Below are 21,613 nucleotides of genomic sequence, written 5' to 3'. Positions count from 1 at the left end.
GCTGGTCCCTCTCAGGTCATTCTGGACTGGCTCACAGTGACCCCCTGAGCTGCGCCTCTCCCCTCTCCTGCCTTTCTGCTTGCCAGAGTCTCAGCCTAACCCTTGCAGAGGAACAGACATCCCTCTGTAACCGCACAGTCTGTCATGTCTGCCTAGGACCAGGACCTTGCAACTCAGTGCTTTATGGGCTCTCAGCATCCCCACTACTTCATGGCCAAAAGATGTGCAAGCAGCATCCCAGGACAGCTCTGTGTAAAATATTCAGCGTCCCAGCAGGAGCAGAGTGTCTCCAGTACATGTGACATCACTTAGGCTCAGCTTAGCCCTGTCACTGTTTATGGATGGATTTTGTTTACTTAGAAATGTGAGTGAGTCTGGTTAAGGAGAGAGTTAAGTTACAAAGAAAATACACAAATGTCATGGAGAATGAGGATTACTCAGCAGAAAGAGGCCCCTTTGGGTGCTCAGGACCTTGGCTAACTCATGAGGCTGACTGGTCTATGCCCTAAACTAGGACTAAAATGCTGAGAGAGGTCCTAGAGCTTCATCTTCCCTGCCTCTGGCATTAAAGGTGACTGAGGAGATACCAGGGCTCTGGATGCTGGCTCTGGGCAGCCAGCACCTTTGTTCTCCTAAAGGGGAAAGGAGAAGCCTTCTTCACTTGCCCCTTGCAAACTGTAGCTTCTTTAGCCATTGTGACGGGGAAACAGATGGAATTAAATCATTTTGTCTTCCCTCCTTCCCAAAGAGCCTTTATTTATTGTTTCTACTTCACACCTTGGCTGGATGCTATTCCTAAATTTGGATGTAAAGTGTTTTCCGATGCCTACGGCCTCCCTGTAACCATACAAGCTACAGATCAGGAGACAGGTGTTACAGCCGGGGATCTGGCACAGTGTGCGTCTTTCTTCCTCTGCTTGGAAAGAGCAGGGTCAAATATTAGTTTGAGATGAAAGTGAATGTCTTCACTTTGTTAGGAACAGGGCGCTGATAATGACTCTACCTCACATGCTTGGCTAGCCTCGTGCCATGCCCTGGGAGGCTGCCAACCTTCCGTTCAGCTGATCCCTTGCTATCTGTGAGGCCAGGCAGAGCCAATGCCCACTCAACGGGACTTTGTCCTCCCGACGGCAGGCAGCTTACGAAACGTCAGCCTTCGCGTGTGCTGGCATGGCAGAAAGGCTCTGGCCCTCACAATAGCGGTGTTCTCTGTGGTCTCGGCTGGGGAAGGCTAGCACCACGTTAAACCTGAGGGCAGGCGGGCTTGGAGCACTTCTCAGCACGATCTCATTAGCTGCTGGCAGCACCCGCGGCAGCGGCTGGGGGCTGGATGGGCTTTCCGCAGCATGAGTATGTGGCGGCGGTTGTGTGCGTGCATGTGCCTACACTTGCATGCATTTTCTCTGTGCGTGGACTAAAAGCCACGGCCTTTAAGACGTGTTAATAATCATCCACCACGTTTCATGTATTCTGTGCACAGGGGACAGGGCTGTGGGGGAAGCCGGTCCCGTCTTACAGAGGACCATGCTGCCCAGCCACTGTGCCCTGGGCTGTGTTGCTGTCACCACACTCTGTGTTGCTGCCACAGACCCTGTTTGCACGGAGCATGTCTTTGCCAATGCAATTATGCCTTTCTTGTCCAGAGACGCTTTCAAACTGTGAGAAAATCCCATTCTGGCGTCTGTAGTCCTTTCAAAGGGCAGGTTTAGGTGTTGCATTGATGCCTCGGTGCTTGGATCTGCTGCCAACAAGATCAGGTACATCTCCTGAGCACGTGTTGGCCCTATGGCTGTTTATAAGTTAGGGTTAATGAGGAGCCGGGGCTCTAAAGTGTGTAGTCTTGTTCCTGCCGAGGGCTGAGCTGGGAGACTTACCTCTGAGCTCACTTTGTGCTAGCTGCATGCGGAGGGAGCTCTGCCAGCAGCCTGACTTGCAGAGCAGAGCCGGGCAGGGTGCTGGAGGGACCTCTCTGTGGTTAGTAGGAAGGTAATTCACCGGCGTGGCTGGGGTTTCCAAAGCGATCTGCCCTTGCATTGGAAATCAAACTAGCTGACACAGGCAAGGGGAAGTGTTTGTTCAGTTTGAGATCAGAGGCTCTTGTTTTGAAAGCTCGGGTTTATCCTCAGTCCTAACTTCTCTCCATACAGCTTTAATCACTGGTCTGGGAACAGAGGATTTGAACCATCTCCAGAGCTATACAAGCAGATTTGGTGGCGCTCAGTAGTACTCTGTAAATAAGTCCCAGCAGGCAGCTGTGTAAGTAAACAGCTTCTTTGCAAGCACCAGGGCCTTTCTCTGCAGGCTACGTAGGCTGGTGGCGGGTGCAACAGCAGGGCTCCGCTAGCTTTCGCAGGGGCAGCCTAAGCACCACAGGGCGGGCAGGGGCTATCTGCAGCTACCCACGGACAGTCGTACCACCCGCTTCGCTGCGGCTCAGCAAGAGCAGGGTTTGTATCGGGGGGCCAGGAAACCAGCTGTGTTGTAGAAACAGCTGTGCCGTGACATCATCTTTGTCCCTTGGTGCGTATGTGTTTCACCAGAGGCTTTAATTACACAAGCGTGAACTCACCTTACCTACAGGGCCAGGTTTCTTGCAAAGTGCCTGCTGGAGGAAAGATACGATTTTAGGATAAATGAGGGAGGGACATATTCTCTTAATGCTTCATGGTAGACTTCTGGAGCAGGGCATTCTGGTGCAACCGAGAGTAATATATACCCTGAGCCCTTGCCAATATTTCCCTTTAGAAAACGACAGGTTTTTGACCATTTGCACAGAATATTTCAGAAATTCTTCATGCACACATGTATGTAGTTGAAAATTTAGAGAAAATGAATGCATTTGCCTTTAAAAGTGTTCATTTCCATTAAAGAGCTATTCTCCTAATACCTGTTGTGTTAGGTGGGTTTTTTTTTCCAGCTGGACAATATTGCCTAGCTCTCGGGGGCCTGATGCTATCAGGCAAGACTCAAATTATTGAACCACCAAGGATATAAATAAATGCCGCTAAATGGCTTAGCTCAATGGCCTTTGCCCTTCCTGGGGGATGGAGCTCATCTTCCATCAATATGATTAGCAGAGGAGATTGTGTATTGATTAATCGTCCAGACTCATTTCTCATTAGCTGGCAGTAGCCTGTGATGCATGACCTTTTCCACTGGAGTCGAAGCAGCACATTTTACTCCCTGGTGGTTGGGTGCCCAAATCCTTCAAGGTCTTGAGGGTCCATGCTAACAGATTTGATGGTTGTCTGAGGGTAAACAATGCCCCGGTCACCTCCTCCAGGATGCCTCTGGGGCAGAGCTAAAGCTGCCTGGCAGGTGGAGGGCGGGGGGTGGGGAAATACCCTGCTAGCCCCTTGTCTCTCTAGGGGAGAGCATCCCCGACATGCAGACCTCTGCAAAAAAGAAACACAAAGCACTGCTCGGAGTGCAGGTGTGCTCACGCGTTGGCCGGTGCATTTCTGAACAGGCAGCTTAATGACCCCGGCTGGGCATTGTCCGTAAATCGGCGCTTTCCTGCTGGGGTTGGAGCGCAGTCAGCTGGGCGTCGCTGCCTTCCCCGGGAGGAACTCGCAGTCCCACGGGCGCGGGAGGGCTGGTGCAGCTGGATGGGGCCCCAGCACTTCCAGCACAGCTTGTCCCCAGGTCCCCAGCCTCCAGAGCTGGCACCTCTCGCTGCCTATTGTGTGCGCGGCAGGGGTTTCGGCACCAGTGTTAACCTGCTCTTGAGCTTCACAACAACAACCGGGCACTGCTGCCGCATTTGGATGGATATTGCTTTTTCTCAGCAGGGCCTGGCCCTGGGACAAGTGGGATAAGGAGGTGGCATTCGTGAGCTCTATTCCTGTTGCTGCTACGCAGCATGACCTTGCGCAAGGCCAACAGGAGGCGAGGGGAGGTGGTCCCGTGACACTGCCGCCATCCTTTGCTGTGCCTTGGCAGCCTGCTTCTCAGCCCAGCAAATGGCAGGATCGTGTCACTCGCCCTGGACATCACAACCCTATCTGGGATGGAAACTTAACGGAGGAAACAGAGGTGTCCCACTGAGCAGTGCTGCCCGCCGGGCTGTGCGGAGCGGTGCGGTACCCAAGCGAAAGGTGCAGCAGAGCTGTGGGAAGGACTGTGGTTCCAGTGCTAGCAGAGGGGAGTGGGAGGTGTGACACTTGGCCTGGGGCGCTGAGGATGTGGCCATTGTTTCTGCCTCCACCTCAGTTCATTTTCTAGGACCAGGGTTTCTAGGCACCACAGTCAGGCGCAGGTACCTACAACAGAGGCGCATCACCCGAGTCCCCCAGCCTCCTGGCAGCTCTCACCCAGTGCCGAGGGGCAGGCAGTGGTGTCTATAGCTGTCTTCTGTCAATAACAAGCGGGTTACTTAACCCCTGTCTGTCACCGTGAGATACGATGCCAGCACTAGTAGCCACCTACTTCCCAGGGAAATGAGATTCTCGACTCAAACTTGTGACTGGAATTGCTCTCTTGAGGTAAAGGCTGTTGTATGTTCTGGCCCTGTGCTGCTGCAGCCTGCCCTTGCTGCTTTAAGTCAGCAGGCCACCTCTGGGTAGAGCTGAATTAGGATTACAGCTTCTGGGCTGCTGAAATCTCACAGCGCTTTACTGGAGTCCAGGTTTCCCCTACGGAGAGGGATGAGCTCGGGCCATCCCTACTGTGCCTTCTGAGCAAACATCAGACCAGAGCACATTAGCAAGTTCTTTTCTGCTACTGCATCTTTTGACGTTCAATAAAAAGCTTGTGGACTGGGAGCAGGGAGGAAAAGCAACAATGAGAAAGGAAAAACTAAATGCAGCAGAGAATGGAAAAAGGAGATGGGGATGGCTCGAGGTCAGAGGCCAGGGAACCGTGAGTCCAGGGACCTGCAAAGGAGGAGAGGCTGCAGGAGAAGGTGCAGAGGGCAAGGGGGAGGGGGGTGACAAAATTAAGCTGGAGACCCCCAGGAGCATGGGAAATACAGGTCCGTGTGAGTGAGGATGCTGTAAGACAAATCATCACCCTGCTGTTACAAAGGGGAGCTAGAACTGAGAAGGAGCCCAAAAGGAGAGAGGATAATCCAGTGATTCCCTTCATGCTGGGACAAATGAGGGAGCTAGGTTCCCGCTGAACGGAAGGATGACGGCAGATACTACTCAAGGCACTTTACATACCTCAGTGAAACACATCCTAAGAGAAGAAGGGCAAATCCGTGGTCCAGCCGTTACAGACACCTCGGGAACCACTGCCAGCAATGTGTTGTCTCTTTGAAGGCACCTGCAGAAAGAGGGCTCCCCATGGCAGCTTGGGTGGAGGAACGCAGCCTCTGGGAGCGAGGTGGCCAGGCCAGGCTTTAGACTGGGACACGGGGAGGAGGACTTGGGATTTTGTGAGGGCTTTTTGGTTGGGACTTGTGTGGTTTCCATGCTGGCTTTTGATGTGTAGTTGAAGGAAGAGCACCGATGACAAAAGGGACATACATGAGAGCAGGAGTGTAATACTCATTTGAGCAGGAAACTGATACTCCATCCAAGATTATATAGCCAGTACATATGGGAAACTGGGAGAAATAATGGAAGTGTCTGAACGCTAAGACAAGGAGCTCATGGGCAATATGCAGAACTAGGGTATGAAACTCCGTATGCCAGGACATATTTCTTCCCTAAAGAGGCAGCAAACTAATCAGAGCTGCTGTTGTGTTTGACCTGGTCTTGGTAACCAGTGAGACATTACAGAACAATGTGGCAGAAGATAACTTTTAACCTTGGCTGTGCATAGGCTGATTCTGTTTAAATTGATTGGAAGAGTAAATATCATGGGGCCACAACTAATATTTTTCAGCCTCAAAACAGGAATTATCAGAGAAGCTATGGGACTGAAGTGATAAAGCAATTTGAGTGAAAAGTCTCAAGTACTTGTATGTGGAAGACATTCAGACTCAGCATGGCAAAAGCTAATTTGCTTTCCTGAACAAGAAAGTGGAGGGAGAGCATACAGAAAATGTGGTGCTCCAGTGAAAAAATTTCCCCGGTGAAAGATGGGAGTGGTTAGCACAGAAATCTATGTAGCAGAGGTCACAAAGTTTAGGGTAAAAGACACATCAGTCGGCAGAAATCAAGGTGAGATAGACCTGGCCGAGCTGCTGAAAGAAGTTCTTTGTAAAGGTAAAAAGAACAAGGCAAGAGATCAGACCTCTGTGCAGTGCGGCTAAGATCAAGGTGTGCCTCCAAAATCGAAAGTTTTGCCTCATTTTGTGGGCAAGATGGTGTGGAAGAAGGGGATTACAAGCTGATAGCTGAAAGTGTCTGGAAATAGAAACAATCCCATCAGAGGCCAAGGCAAAACTCACGAGGTTTATTCAGATGAGAAGGTTCCTGGAGACACATCAAGTAGTAAATCCAATGGCATCAGTGTTCAATCAGCCTGGTCGACTGAAGGTTTGCTGGGGACCACACAGTGGCATAGTAGCAACGATTTTACCTAAATTTAGTTAAGGAACAAAAAAGGGATGTGGTTAGTTACAGACCCAAGGGCTTAGAACGACTTTTCTTTTTATTCTAGAACAAAATAGAAATAATTAAAGATATTGATGTGCATAGACAATGGGACAGAATTCAACATGGCTGTATGAAAGGTAGAGAATTTTCGATTATTTTTATGCTTGGAGGGGAGAACAGATGATTTTTTTAAACATCAGTCATGTGGTATATGAAATGCATCATCTAGGTTTCACAGAAGGTGGTTGGGAAGTTGTGAAAGCAGGGGGTGCAGGGATTCGCACTTGAACGGAAAAGTGGGTATCGCATCGCTCAACATCGCTTGATGAAGAGACCCTGAAACGTAAAGTAGTAGGCAATTGCTAATGAAATTCCTTAGGGACTGGTTTTGGCACCAGCTAATTTTATATCCTCCCTGATGACCTTGGAGAAAAAATGTAAACGTTAGCTGAAGAGACAAAACAAGGAGGCACTGCCAGTACTGAGGAGGAGAAAAGTACCTTCCAGAAGACCTGGAAAAAAGAGAGAAAAAAAATGTAACAAGTACAAAGAACGGCACTAGAATGATCTGCGGGGAAAGACAAGAGATGATGGTAGGAATCTGCATGGTCTTTGCTTTTTTTAGCCTAGCAGAAGGAATGTTAAGAGGGCATATGATTGCCGCCTATTAATACATCAGATGGGTAAATCCCAGGGAAAGAGAACTGCTATTTCAGCTAAAAGACTGAAGAGCACTGGCATGAGAACATATATGCATCACCTACTTAAAATAGAGGCTAGATACAAAGAGGTCACTTTAAGCACAATAACATAGGGGCTTCCTTCTAGCCACTTGTAAACCGTTTTCAGATGTGTGCCCTAAAAACCAGCTCTGGAGGCAAACTCTGCCCTTTTACCAATTTCAGGTAAGCTCCGTCATGGGAAACATTAGCTAGGCCATGCTGTAGGTAACTCGTAATTCCTACTGTGGAAGGTCAAGCCCCACAAATGTCATAGGCTCGAGGGCATGTGGTTTTGCCCAGCTTCACATGAGCTAGCAAGTACAGTCCCTGGTCCCATTGCTTCTGGGATCTGGAGGCATGGGGGGCTGCTATTAGCACAAAGAAGAAACTTCTTTGCTGTCCTCCCCAAAATGCACATATTTGGCATGGCCTTGACCGTTGTGCGCTCTCTGATACACGTGGGCATGTTGCCACAGCTTCTCGTGGGGCTCTGGACAGGAGCCCACGCAGTAAGGGTGATAAAGACATGGGTTAAGCAAGATGTCTTGCACCACAAAGCGTCTTTTATCTCCCCCCTTTTTTTTTTACTTTTGAACTTACCCTACAAATATGTGGAGTCACCTGGCCCGTCCCTCCTTTAAAAAACCAAAGAGCTGGGCCCCAGACCCCAGAGGAGAGCAGAGCTGTGTCCCTGGGCTGCCCATGGAGGCCTCCGGACAGAGGCAGGTGTACCCTCACATGTGTGCATCAGTGCCTGCCAGGCTGCATGTCAGCCGTGTCGCCTGGCATCAGGCACAGCCCACAGGGGAAACATCGGCTCCCAGGGAGCGTAAGGAGAGGAGGAAAAGATCAGTCACAAGCCCCTTGTTTTGGCTGATGTGGTCAGCTCCACCTGTCGAAGTTCTGTTCAGAAACGTTCTTCCTTTGTTCAAGGAAGGCCGCTCCTTGTAGCTGCCTTACCCTGTGCAGGTGTGACCTGGAGACACAACTTCCAAAGACAGATTTGGGACCACTTGACAGCAGACATCTCCCAGTGGTGTGACCTGTGCGCAGGCGTGGTGGCCAGCATGTGATGTTCCTGCTGAGGTCTTGTCACACATCAGAACTATAGTGGAGGCTGTGGCACCTGTGTTGGCTCCTCCATACATTGGTGTTTGCTGCTTTCAGAGGTTAAAAAATGATTTCCCTGTTTTCTGAAAGGGAGATGCTGAAACATCAACTTCAAATCTAATGTACTGTGCTGCTTTGGTCAGATTCCCCTGGGGGACAATGACACTTGGGATCTCTTGTAGAGCACTAGGAGATACCTGTCTGTCTGCCCTTACCTCTGTACACTCTTCTGCTTGTCCATGCAAGATCCTTGTTTTGCAAGTGACTCTCTGTGGATGTGCCTCCAAATTTGTCTTCTTGTACGCTAGGACCTGTGTGCATCAGGGCATGGGCCCTATTTTGTGTCTCCGTACGTTGCTGTGCAGGTTCATCCCTCTGCACCAAGAACAAGAGAAAGCTAATGAAGGTGAAATCCTTATGCTGCCAAGTTAAAGACCACTAGAAATGTGGCTGGAATAATCCTGCCACTCTGACAGCTTGGACTAGAGCCGTGCAGAGTGTGCAGGCTGGGAATACTGGGATCACATCAAATGGCCTTGCAGGTGTGCCCTCAGGTCTTCGGATATTGCCCCACTGTGCATGTTCTCCACTTACAGCCTGCAGGTGCCCGGAGGGGAGACCTTCACTGCCTGGCAGCGAGCTGCGCTGCAGGTCAGAGGACGGCTGAAGGTGGGAAATGTGTCTCCCAGCTGAGCCCCTTGTCTGGAAGAGCTCTGCCACCCACCACAATGTGCCTTGCAGGCTCTCTCCCTCTGCTAGATGGCAGGCACAGCAGCCTGCCAAAGATCACTGGTTCAGAGGCTTTTTGGGAAAAGCACTCACCACAGGCTGGGATTACACCAGCAGCGGTGACTTACCCCTTCTCAGGCACTGGCAAAACCTTCTGAAGTCTCTTCTTCCACCCAAGAGGAGAAAGAGGTCACCCTGATGAACGCTGAGACTCACCAGCACCACCTCCCCTTCCCCTGCACTCACCTGCCAGGACGAGCGAGCGGAGAGTCCAAGTGACAAGTTTAGGAGGCGCTGAGGGTAACCAGAGAGGTGAACCAGAAAGCGACAGGAGCACCGTGCACGCTCCCAGTACCCTGTGGACCTGTCGGCTCAGGGCCTGTGATCTGCCTGTGGTTGTGCTTAGTAGCAGTGGGCTCCCGGGAGGATGCAGCTCCGTCGGGCGATAAGGAGATGAGCCTTTGCCTATAGCGGAGGGTGCTGGTGCACAAGAGGAGCACCTCCCACGGGGCAGGGGTGGCAGAGGTCCGCACGGGAGCTGGCCAAGGCATGCCACCCATAGCCAATATATAGTCTTCAAACATGTGCTGTTCCAACACGCCGGCGGACAACTCGAGGGAGGTAAAGGAAAGAAAGGGAGCCCTTTGTCACCGCTCTGGGAACAAAGGCCGGTCTGTGAGGCCAAGAGTAATACTGACCCAACCAGCATCAGCTGCCGCTGTTTCTTCCGTCACACTGACAATGCACAGTTGCAGGGTTTCTTTCCCTGCGAGGAGAATGGGATTTAGTGATACCATAAGTTGGTCAAACAGCAGCCAAGATACCAATTCAAGTCCCGTTCAATGGATGCAGCGTTTGCTTTGTGTTGTTTTTCTCCCACTTCCTCTATTTTGCACCAGGACTCATTTCCTCTCCTTTCTCCATCGCACAAGCACCACAAACGCACACGCACTTCCACTCCTCTCGCTTCCATTTACCTCCTATTTTGGAGGAAGCAGCTGTGCACTTTTATTGCTGGGGAATAAAATGTTCTTGCCAGCACAGCCCCCGGAGAAGCAAACAGCGTTAACCACTGAAATCAGCATTGGTGTGCGCCAGCGGCGGCGTGTCTGCCCGAACGAGCGGGCCAGCGCACCTTGCGCTTTCAGGCTGCCTTTGCCGGGGTCTTGGGTGGACACTTGACCAGGATCTCCCAGTAAGTCTCCTCTGGGCTGGGAGAGAGGCCACAGCTGGTCCCTGCTGGGGGCTGGTCCCCGGGCAGGGAACACAGGCAAGGCTGTGATGTTGGTGCCCGGGCGTTGAAGGGGTCTCCAGCGACGTAGCTTGGCTGCTGCCCGACACCCTGATGTACCGTTCGATAACCCCTGGGACAAGGGCCCGCCAGGTGGGCTGTCTCTGCCCTCACCACCCATCCGCCCTCGGTGGCAGGGTGCCTTCCCCATCTGCTGAGAAGGGCAGTCCGGACCATGCGGCTCCCACGAGGCACTCGCAGGGCCCCACGCAGCCGATGGGGTGAGGGGGGGAGGGGACAGCTCTCAGGGTCATCTGGCTGCCACTGTCCTTGCACCTTGGAGCACCTGGAGCAGTGCACACTTGGTGCCCAGAAGCTGCTGAGCTACAGCTTCCCTCTTCTCTTGAGCTGGGATCCAGGTGCAAAGAGCACTCTCTGAAGTTTCCTTCTCCATCACAGATGCGCTCACCGTCCGCGTGGTCAGGAGGAAGGCATGCAGGCTGGCTAGATTTCATCTCTGTCTGCGAGCCCCTTGCTTCACTGCTCCCTGTTGCTACATATTGCTGCAAAATCAGGGCAGTTCTGACATGTAAAGTGCTCGAGACTGGCCAAAGATAGAAAGAGCAGCTGGTATGTGTTCAGGTTGAGCTGGGAAACCTCTCAAGGATCTCCCTGGTGCATCTTGTTCATGTATTCAAGGGTAAACTGGTGTTCAGATCTTGTAGGAAAAAAAAAAACTTTGTTCTGGTCAGGAAGAGAAAAATTGTGGGGATGTAATTTGCTCCCCCAGGATTTCACCTGGCAGATCTAGTCCTGCTGTTGCAAGGAACTGGAAACTGGCAATCCAGTGGCTTCCAGGCTTTTGTGCTGAATGGTTTCCATCAGTTATAGGTGCTGAGAAGCATATTTTGGGACAGTGAAGGGGCAGAGTGTGCACGTAATACACAGAAAGGCGCCTCCTTACTGACCATAGGCAGACCCCTGTCCTGCAAATTAATACCTGAATTATTGAGTAATCTCTGATGATCACACAGTGCCAGACATACAGAGAAAACAGCAGAGCAGAAGGATGGAGCACCTGGAGCTCCACCGGAGCTCTGGGGCCATGGGAAGCAGCAGAGGAAGGTCAAAGACTGTTTCACTCTGTGCCTGCACAACATGCAAGGACATAGAAAGGCCTCAAGAAATAGTCCTAGTTCTTACACCGTCTGGCTCTGATGTGCTTGATGGGTTTGGTAGTTTTAGGGGAGGAGAAAGGAAAAGAGGAGCATAGCCAACTCCCTTGGAGGAGACCAGCCCGTGGCTGGAACTGAAACAAGGACTGCTGGAAAGCCAGAACTAACCCTGGCTGTGCCAAGCAACACAGCTCATCCCCTCCACAAGCATGGCTGCGGCTGGGTGAGTAGGGTCCTGACTCTGTTTGCGGAGCTGGGAATGCACGGCACTGCAAGAAAGGGAGTTAGGACCTGCAGAGCAAGGTGTGTGGGTCAGGGATGAGTGCACACAGACCCGCGGGCCCTTGCATATAGCCATGCAAGCCATGAAAATATGAACATGGCTGGATGCAGCTGATATCTGATGCTGTAAGATGATAATGCATGAGACTGGCTACAGTTCAGTGGGTCTGTGCTAGAGCAGTCTGCGCAGAAAAGGTTCAGACTGGTGGCTGCTGACGCCTATCATTGTCAATGCAATGGAGGAATGGACAAAATAGAAAAAAACAATCCTGCTTATTTTGAAAGAGACCCAAAGAAGGCCCTAAACTGGCTTAGAAATGTGCCACGGAGTTCATCCCCTGGATACCCTGCTATCACAGTTTCACATTTCCATTTCAAAGTGCTGCAGAACAACTAGTAATGTGTGAGTATAGCATCACACGTGTAAATATAGACACAGATTACAGAGACACAGAGGTATGTCTGTATGTACATGTGTATGTTTGTGTATGGATGGATATATACACGCACTCACAGGCAATGTACCTACAGTATACATATTAGATATGTTATTTTTAATGTATATATATATGTGTTACAATAGAGCACTTAATGAAGAGCATGTTTCTGCCTGCTGACATCACTTTCAACAGAAACTTAAAAAGAAAGACCCTGCTGCCCAAGACCTGGGTTTGGTCTTGGAATTTGAAGCAGTACAGAGACAAGGAAGATGCAATATCAAACACCCCTCCAGGACCTGAAGTTAGGGAGCAGGAAAGTGCTACAGCAGAACCAGATTCCTGAGCCCCACAGGGACCATGAAACACTCAGCCGAGGAAAAGGTCTGCTCCTGATGGCAACTGCTCATGTCCCTGGAGGAACCCCGCAAGTCTGAACTGCAGCAGCTCCTGGGCACTGCTCGCCGAGTTCAGGCTGTTTATAGTGATGCCCTCCCTGACAAACTGCTGTTGTTCTCCCATTTTGATCTGAAAGGAAGATGTGGGACTGGGCAGCCCCAGGACTACCGACACCCCAAGAGGGACACACTCTGTACCTCAGGGTGATGCTGCTGCACACGGGGAGCCCCAGGGTGCGTGGCCAAGGGCAGAGCAGCCCAGCGTAGGTTGAAGCCAGTGCTGCCTGGCCAAAGTTAACATGCTCCTTGTTCCCTAATCTGTGAGGAACCATCCCAGGGAGCCCTGGAAAAGATTCACACACAGGCAGAGGGCAGAGCAGCACCTTGCTTGAGTTAACAGTACCATCACATTAACCTCAGGGAGGGTGTGCTTTTGTCACCTTTACCACAGGGGTGTGATAACTTACTGGAAAGCTTTCCTATCCTGGAGCACAGAATTTAAAGGGAAGCAGTTGGATTGCATCCCCAGCTCCCCTGGCTTTGGCACACGTAACTGAGCTCCCCAAATATTGCTTTAGCAGAGAGTTGGACACAGAGCAGAACAAGGAGGGTGTCTCTCTTGCACGGCACGGTGACATCGAGCCCAGTTTCACGTAGTTCAGCATAAAGGAAGAACAGCAGCAAAAGCATCTTTGAGATTCAGCCAAAATCTGCTCGGGAGGGAACTTCAGATGCTACTTCTGCTGGGAGGTCAGGACGGCTCAAGGTCAGATTCCTGTCAGAGGCAGCTCCGTTGGCTGCAAGGCGATCCCCACTTTCAGGTCTGAAATGGTGGTGGGCAGCTGGCACACCTCCACCTTGGCCGGCACTGTCAAAACTGTGGACACAGCGTCCTCGTGGAAACTATAAAGCTGGGAGCATCCTTGAGCATGGAGATGGCTTTTCTCAGTGTGTGTGTGTGGGGGGGGGTGGACGGGGGCATCCTCCTGCTGCAGAGAGTCAGGGGGTCTGGAGTGAGGCCGTGCCCTCTGAGGAGCCCCAGCCCTGTGCCTGCGTGCTGGCCATGCTGGCCATGCTGGCCCCGCAATTCAAGGTTGGCTTGACCGGCAGGGAGTGATCAAAGAGTGTGCTCGATCTTAAAGAAAGGGACGAGTGAGTCTGGGTTGTTTGTGGAAGGGGAGGTCAGACTGGACCAGGAGAGCGAAGGGATGGTCTGGTCTGAGGTTCCTCACCTTCACGCAACTCAGGATGAGTCAGAGCCATAAATGTGCAGGGCAGGAAAGAGGTTGACTGAAGAAGAGTGGAAAATTAAAGCCACAAATACCCCCATATGAAGGCCAGGAAGGGAACATTCTGCTTAGCTGTCTAGGACAGAGGTTTATGATTTTTTTCCTATGCAGTTCAGCGATGTTATCCACTGTGAAAAATCATTGGCCGTGGAGATATCTGATAAGCACTGAGCTGGCATCAGTTGGGAGAACAAAATGTCAAGAATGCATTGGGCTGCACCCCCACTTTTACCAGCAGGCAGGACTTTGGGCTGGGAACAGCCTGTTGCTCGCCCTTATCTCTGATTGTCCTGCCTGCCTGGCTTCTTTACTGCCTCCTAATGAGCACAAATATGATGTGCTGAGATTTGATCTTCTCCTAAGAACCCCTTCTCCTCTACCTCTCACCCCCTGTTCTGTGTTCCCTGACACACAGCCTTGGCTGGGGATGGGAAGCCCAGGGAACCGGCAGTGATGTGAGGACAGAGGAATACCTCTGATTTGGCTCGCTCTGCGCTCCTGGGCCAAGGGTGACACAGTTTTTCCCCAGAGCGGCAGCAAAGTTGCCATTTCTAGCAAATTCTCTCTGCTCCCAAATGATTTATAATGAAGGAAAGCAAAAATCCCCTTATTCTTGGTGAGAAAGGGGATACATGCTGTGGGGTGCTGAACAGCCCCAGCCTACACCTCAGCTGTTCAGGGTGCACTGGAGATGTCCCACCAGCTCTGACAGGCACCAGGCAGAGGAACAGCTTCAAGGGGGGCCAGTGGGCCAAGGTAGGACACATCATGCCCTCCCTTACACAGCTGCTATGGGGCTCAAGGGCTTTTCTTCTCCTGCTTATGCTACATCCCCTCCCACCAAACCCACCCCTCTGACTGTGCCCTCCCGGGAGCGTGCGACCCCCGCCTCACCGCCGCGGGACCGGAGGGTTGTGCCAACACCGCACTTGGTGGGTGCAGAAACTCATCCCACAGGCGTGTGAAAAGCTCTTTGTCCAACAGTGACACAACACATGGCATCTGAGGACGCTTCGGTCTCTCAGCAAGGTGGGACAGGACTTGCTGGCTTGGATCACAGAGAAGCCCAACATCCAGGGAAGGGCTTGTAGGAGAATGAAGGCGGTGGGTTGATTGACATTGATAATGTGCAGCTGTGGCCTTGCTTGGAGGACAGTGGGTTGAGTGACATTGATGATGTGCAGCTGTGATCTGACAGCAATGTGGTTAAATAGCTCTGAGGAGTAGGGTGGGGGGAAGCCTGAAGAAGTAGAAAGCCTGGATGAAGCAGAGATAAGACAGCAGAGTAGTCTGGCCTCACCTTGTCTCTGGAGGATGGAGAAATGATGGACGGTAGAGTTTGACCAATGATAAAGCCTATTTGCTCCCTGTTGGTTTGTTTGTCTTGTGACAATTGGTGCCCCATGTGAGGAAAACTGATCTGGGCCCAAACTGCAATAGGGCTGACCTCCCTTTTCCTGCTCGGGGCTTGAGATGGGTGAAGCTGTGAAAGAAAAGGCTTTTCTGTACTCCTTCCTTCCTCAAGCTTGACTCCAGGTGCCTTTCTCAAACCTGGCTTGGGAGTCTTTGCTTTGCCCCATCCCTTGGGAGCCACCACATGCTTAGAGCCCCACCAAGTCCATCCTAATCTGCTTCCCCAGGGCTGTTGGCAATTTGGTTGATTTCTGTGAAACCTCGGGCAAAATACCTGCCTCTCACCGTGTTTCTGAGCAGAAGGTGCAAGCCCTGTCCCTGGGGGCTGCTGCACCCCTCCCAGGCTGCTGCTGGGGGGTACCTGGGTCAGCTCTCCACTCTTTGGGACATGGCTGGGATGCTGAGCTGCTGGTGGCCAAACCCCACCGGTACCCTGGGAGCAACAGCATTGCTGTGCTCTCCCTAGAGAGCAGCACGAGGCTGTTCCAGCCCCAAAGGTGGTCAGGCAAAAGCCTTTATGTAGCTGTAAGACATCTGTGGTCACATAGCTAAACAACTAGACCTTGCCTGAGTGTTCAGGTGTTCTCATTCCACTGGTGTGGGTGAAGACAGGGCAGTCCTCAAAGATAACACGGGTGGAAAGGTCCTCTTACAGCGTGGTTGTTTGGTGCCACAGGTGTGTTGTGGGGAGGTGGGTTCCTGTGTGTTGGCTGAGGATCCAGCAGCCGCCTGCATGCAACAGTGTGCATGGAGGGCTCCATGCCGGGGGCTAGCTTGAGGATGAGGCACAGAGATGAGGAAGAGGTGCACGGTGCCTCTTCCAAATTTGGTAGCAATTCGGGGATTTTGTACAAACTCATTGCTAAAATGAAACCAGCTACGTCACGAGGGCATGAAAAGGGACCCTGCTGACACCGGTGCAAGTTCCTTGGGTGCTGGTAATGACACATGGTGGTTTAAAGATGTTGATGAACTTGGGTGGCTGATTAAAATACCACACTTGAAATTTAGAACAAAAAAAGAGGAAGGCTCAGACAAGCTGTAGCTATCTGGCTGCTTCAAGAGGAGGTAGTGAGTATCCTGCCTCGACTGCTCTGTCTGTGACCAAAATAGCTCTTCCCCAGCAGATCCTGAGGGTGCTTATCCCAGTACTAAATTCTCTTGCCTATCATACCTTCATATTTCCAGGTGACCACACTGTTCCCAGCAGCTCGCGCTGGATTCCAGCAGTGCAGCTGAGCCGCTCCTGACCCCTGCTCTACAGTAATAAGACTTTGCTCGAAGCCTGCAAGTGGTATCAGTTGCTTGGGAGGAGCAGAAAGAAGGTCACTTTGAAATTTTCTTCTCTCCAAGGAAAAACTCTCTCCATTTCTATTTTAATCTCTCAGGGGGCGAATTGCATCATAAAAAAATGGGAGAGCAGAGAAGTAGGAGTGTGCGGGCAAGCACGTGTGAGAAAGAGGAGGCTGGGGACAGCCACGGTTCAGCCTGGCTGCTGCACTAATTTGCTTTTAGAAAGTATTGTTTAAAGGGGAAAAAAAAAGGGGGGGGACGACAAAGGGAAAAAAGTGCCTGGATGATTAGTTTGAGTTACAGCTGAAAACAGCAGGGGAAAATAGCCTAACTGGGGAAGAGAAAATCCAATTGCCGGGGAGCACTGAGCTGCGGGGAGGCTCTTGTTGTAGCTAAACCTGGCTGCAGGGCTCCTGACATGAGATCAAACACACCCCAGCCATGCCATCCACAGGGCAGATGAGTATAAACTTGTTGGTTCAAAATCTTTTGTGAATTTTGGAGACAATAATTCTTGCACAGCCAGGCTTCCTGCCTGTGCTGCTCTGGTGGTTTTTTTTTCTGGTTCAGGTGCTGCCCATCCTCCCACACATCGGACGAAGCCATCACGAGTGCCGTGTGATGCTCTGGTTCATTTGACAGAAACACAGCCCTGTTATTGAGCCTCAGTAATATATAAATGTATAAATCAGGCCTGATTTATAGGGAGGATAATGCAGGTGGGCACTGGTTAGATGTAAATGATCAGATCTGCACCACCTAATACGTAACGCCAAATAGACGCGTGGATGGACAGGTAGGTGCTGTTCGACTGAAGGCTGTCAGGAGGTTATTTGAAAGCCAGGTTCACCGAGTGCCATCACAACATACCCGGGTCGGTTTGTCCGGCCAAGGGTCCACAACCACAGGCTCCTCTGGCTGTTGCCATTGCTGAGGAGCTGTGTGGAGCTGCATCCTCTGTAACGGCGCTTCTGCTGACTTCTTGGCCATCTCCCCTTGGGCCCTGATCTGTTTGGTTGTGAAACCTGAGAGCAGCATCCTATGTCTGGCAGGTACAAAGACCAAGGTAAATAACCCTGAATAGAAACCACACTTGTAAGGGAGAGAATGTGCGTTAGATTTCATAATTCACCTTGGGACTCATTCACCGAAGGCTGCTCGGAGCCCATTAGCGCTGATGGCTATTTTTAGCCCCGATTCCAGTCAGCTGTGGGTCCCAGTCCATGCACGTGACGTGCTGTCAAGAATCCTTTTTTTTTTTTTTTTCCTTTCCTATAACATTTAAAAAACTGCTGTGAATTTTTCCTGCTGGCAGTTCAACCTCCTCTCTGCAGCAGCACGGGGAGAAGCCAAGCTGCCCAGCCTGCGGCGAGGTCTCCCGCTCCTCACAGCTGATGGTTTTCCACCCCCACACCTTGTGGTTTGTCTTTGCACATGAGGGATCCCAGTTTGGCAAGCACACTGGCCATGGTGGTGCCAGCTGGGCAAGCCTCTGGAGGGTGACACCAACTGTCCCAGGCACAGGGACTGGTGCCCCGTGCCCTTTAGGAAGCACAGCTTTTTTTCCAGCTATAGTTGGAAGGTTCCAGTGGCATTTCACTGGAGAGGGCTTTCGGTATCTCCCCCCCACCCCGATCAGGTCTCCCCTCTGGGCTGTTGGGACTGGCTGTTTGCCTGGCAGCAGCACAAGCCTCCCGGAGGCAGAAGGAATTTTTTGGTGTCGTGCAAGAAATTTGGGGCCTTCTAAAGCAAAAGGAAGCCCAGAGATGCGAGATCCCATTGCTGCTCTTACTGGAGCTGGGCAAACTGGCCCTATCTGCTTTCCAGCCTTCTGAAGGGCCAGGGGGCTCGAAGCTCACACGAGTGAAGAGGTTACTGGTCTGGGGAGCTGGGGGAAAGCAGCAGGGAGACAGCTGATCTCATGGGAGTGTGGTGACAGGGATTTCTATCCCTCCCTATGCGAAGTAAAAATTTCTGTAGATAGAGAGCCTCTGCCATACTTGGAGGAGAGGAGGAGAGGAGAGGGGAGGAGAGAGGAGGAACACAGCAATATCTGAAGCAGGTATGGGTAGGGTCTGAGCAAGCCCGCCGCAGGCAGCTACGGGAGGGCACGGAGGGTCCCAAGCGTGGGCGCTGCCTGGGGCTGAGGGCACGGAGCTGCGAGCGGGGACGCGAGTGGGACCCGTGGGAGGTCCCGGGCCGGGCCTTCAAAGCCAGGCTCTTGGGCGGCCTGTACAAAAGGCTTTACTAAGTATGTTTGTTTATACATTTCCACCTAATTGGGGTTAATCTGCTTTGAGTTTTGGCTAACCAGCTGGTTCAGAGGCCTGATGGGTTGCAGGGGTGTTTCGCCCTCCTCCTGTTTTCAGGCCATGGAGTCAGGGGAGAGCGGTGGAGGGGCTCAGGGCTGCCCGCTCTCAGGTCTGGTGGAAAAGCGCGTTATCCCTTGAGGAACGGTGCTGGGGAGCAGGTCCCCGGGAGGGACGAGTGCCTTTCTTCTTGCTAATTGGTGGGTCTTGTGAAAACCGAAGGCTTGCTGGGGACAAAACCCCCATGTCAGCAAGAGCCTTGCACTAAGCGAGGTAACGGCTCTGTAGGGATCTGCTGAGGCTCCCAAATCCCGGTGGGCATCACCCCTGGCTGGCCCCATGCTCTGCCCTGACTGCTCTGACCCTTCTACCTCAGGACCCCACCTGGAGCAAAGGAGATGGGTGGGTCGGGCACATGCCTCTGCTGTCCCTGTCCCCTGTGGTATTTGTCTTCTGGGAGCCCTTCTGCGTTCATGGGGCTGTTGCTATTTCAGGCCTCTTTGCTGGTCAGGAGTGAGTCACAGGCACCTCATGAAACGTCTTCTCACTTCAGGTTACAGAAGATGCTGTTGCCATGAGAAACACACCCCACCCTCTGAGGGTGGAAAAAAAGTCAGGAGGATGAGCTCAGCCATGTGGCAAGAGCCCATCGCGCTAAGGGGAAGCTGCTGTGAATGTCTCTAATTAGAATCATAGAATCACTTAAGTTGGAAAAGACCTTTAAGGTCATGAAGTCCATCCATTGGGCCAGGACTGCCAAGTCCATCCACCACTACACCACATCCCTGAGCACTGCATCCACACATTTTTTGAACACTTCCAGGGATGGTGACTCCACCACCTCCCTGGGCAGCCTGCACCGATGCCTGACCACCCTTCCTGTGAGGAAGGTTTTCCTGATATCCGATCTAAACCTTCCCTGGTGCAACTTGAAGCCATTTTCTCTTGTTCTATTGCTTGTTACCTGGGAGAAAAGACTGACCCCCACCTGACTACAAGCTCCTTTCATATTCCTTAGCTTGTAAATATTGCCCAGAATCTAGGGGCCAGTATAAACCATCTCATGTTGCCTTCACCACCCTGGCTCTTGTTACCCGCTCCCTTCCCCAAGTATTTGGAGCCTCATTTGCCCCAGTTCCCTCAGTCCCTTACCCAGGCAAGGATGTTAAAGCAGTCACAGAAGGGTGAAGCTTTCCTTCAACATTCACCAGTGCTTGCTCCAGGCTTGGCTTCAGAGCAGTTCTCTTTCAGGAGATCACAACTAGGCTGGCGGATGATGGCTTGAAACGCAAGCAATGCTCCAGGGCCGGTGTGAGATGTCCTGGTGAGGCGTTGCTCCTGAGCAGCAAGCTTAGCCAAGGAGCATCCCTGCAAGGCTTGGCTGGGACCTGGCTGCAAAGGAGCCTCGGCTACACCTCAGCACAGGGCCACAGGGCGGGGGTTCAGCTCTGGCACAGCTGCTCGGAGCTACGGGACCCCATCCTCCCTGCCTGTGTTCACATCTCAGCCCAAGGCCATCACCAACCTGCCCATGCTTTGAAAATGGCTGTGCTTTGAGCAGGCAGCTGGACCTGCAGGGGTCCCTCCTCACCTACAGCTTTTGTTCTAGCAAGAGGCCCACTGCTAAGGCTGTTTAAAGCTGAAATGCCCAGGGGAAGAAGAGCAGGTGGTTCTTTTTTTTTTTCACCTGCATCGGACAACCCTGATTTTGCAACTTCGCAGTTGCAGTGGGTCTCAGGAAGTCTGGGACACTAATCAAAAAAATCAAAGCAAGTGTCATACCTGGGTGGATCAAGTGTCATTTCCGCATCACTCTTCCATCATCACCGGAGCCAATAAATTTCATCCCACCTTCTTCCTTCCTTTCGTAGTGCAACTCCTCACCTCCCCTTCCCAGCCAGGATCACCTCAAGCCCAGTTGCATCAATTCAGCTGTTAGCATGGGCAGATTCCAACAACTGGAAGACTTTATTTTTTTTTTTAATGATCCCCAACTGAAGGTTCCACGTTAAGAGTGTCCAAGACAAGTTAAAAGTCACCACCCTCAACCTCTCCTTTCTTTCCCCTCCCTAGAGCTCTTTGCTATTTGACTTCATATTGTTCAGTACATGGGAGAAGTGATATGCTTTTAAAGTAACACCTTAGAAACAAAAAGTAATGAGGAAGGAGGAATGACAATATGGAGTTTTAACTGCAGATTCTCTCAGTGCTGTAGAGTAATCTTTTGCAGAGGTAGACACAGACCTAAGGGGCAGAGACCAGCAGTTCAGGAAGAGGACCAAGGGCCTGAGGCATCTCCAGGTGGCTTTAGCACAACAGCACTAGGAGCATGGACTTAGGACTTCATGGTAAGTGTCCACATGCAAAAGGTCAGCTCTCCCACAGCGTTCTCAGAAGTGAGCCATACAAGCATCAATAGCAAATCAAAACATACAGAAGATGGCTAGATATATTCAGAGGGAAGCAGTATGACCCACTCCAGCCCACAGAGCCAACACAACAGCAATGCCTCCCTCAAAAGCAGGTGGTGTAGGAGCCTGTACTCATGATCAGCCCCTGCCCTCACCTCACTGCAGGCACAAACCAGTACCAGGATGGGGCAAGTGCCATGCTGGAACAAGCATGTGCATGCACAAAGGACATTAGGAAACACTATCCCTTGCTTGGCAAAGCAAGCAGGAAAATCAGTGTCAGAATTTTGAGAACAAGGTTGCTTGGATCCAAGTGCCATTCAGTGGAA

The sequence above is a fragment of the Falco peregrinus genome, chromosome 6 (genome assembly GCF_023634155.1).
Source record: "Falco peregrinus isolate bFalPer1 chromosome 6, bFalPer1.pri, whole genome shotgun sequence".
NCBI lineage: Eukaryota > Metazoa > Chordata > Aves > Falconiformes > Falconidae > Falco > Falco peregrinus.
The sequence above is the reverse complement of the archived record's forward strand: the minus strand, read 5'-3'. Positions refer to the sequence as shown.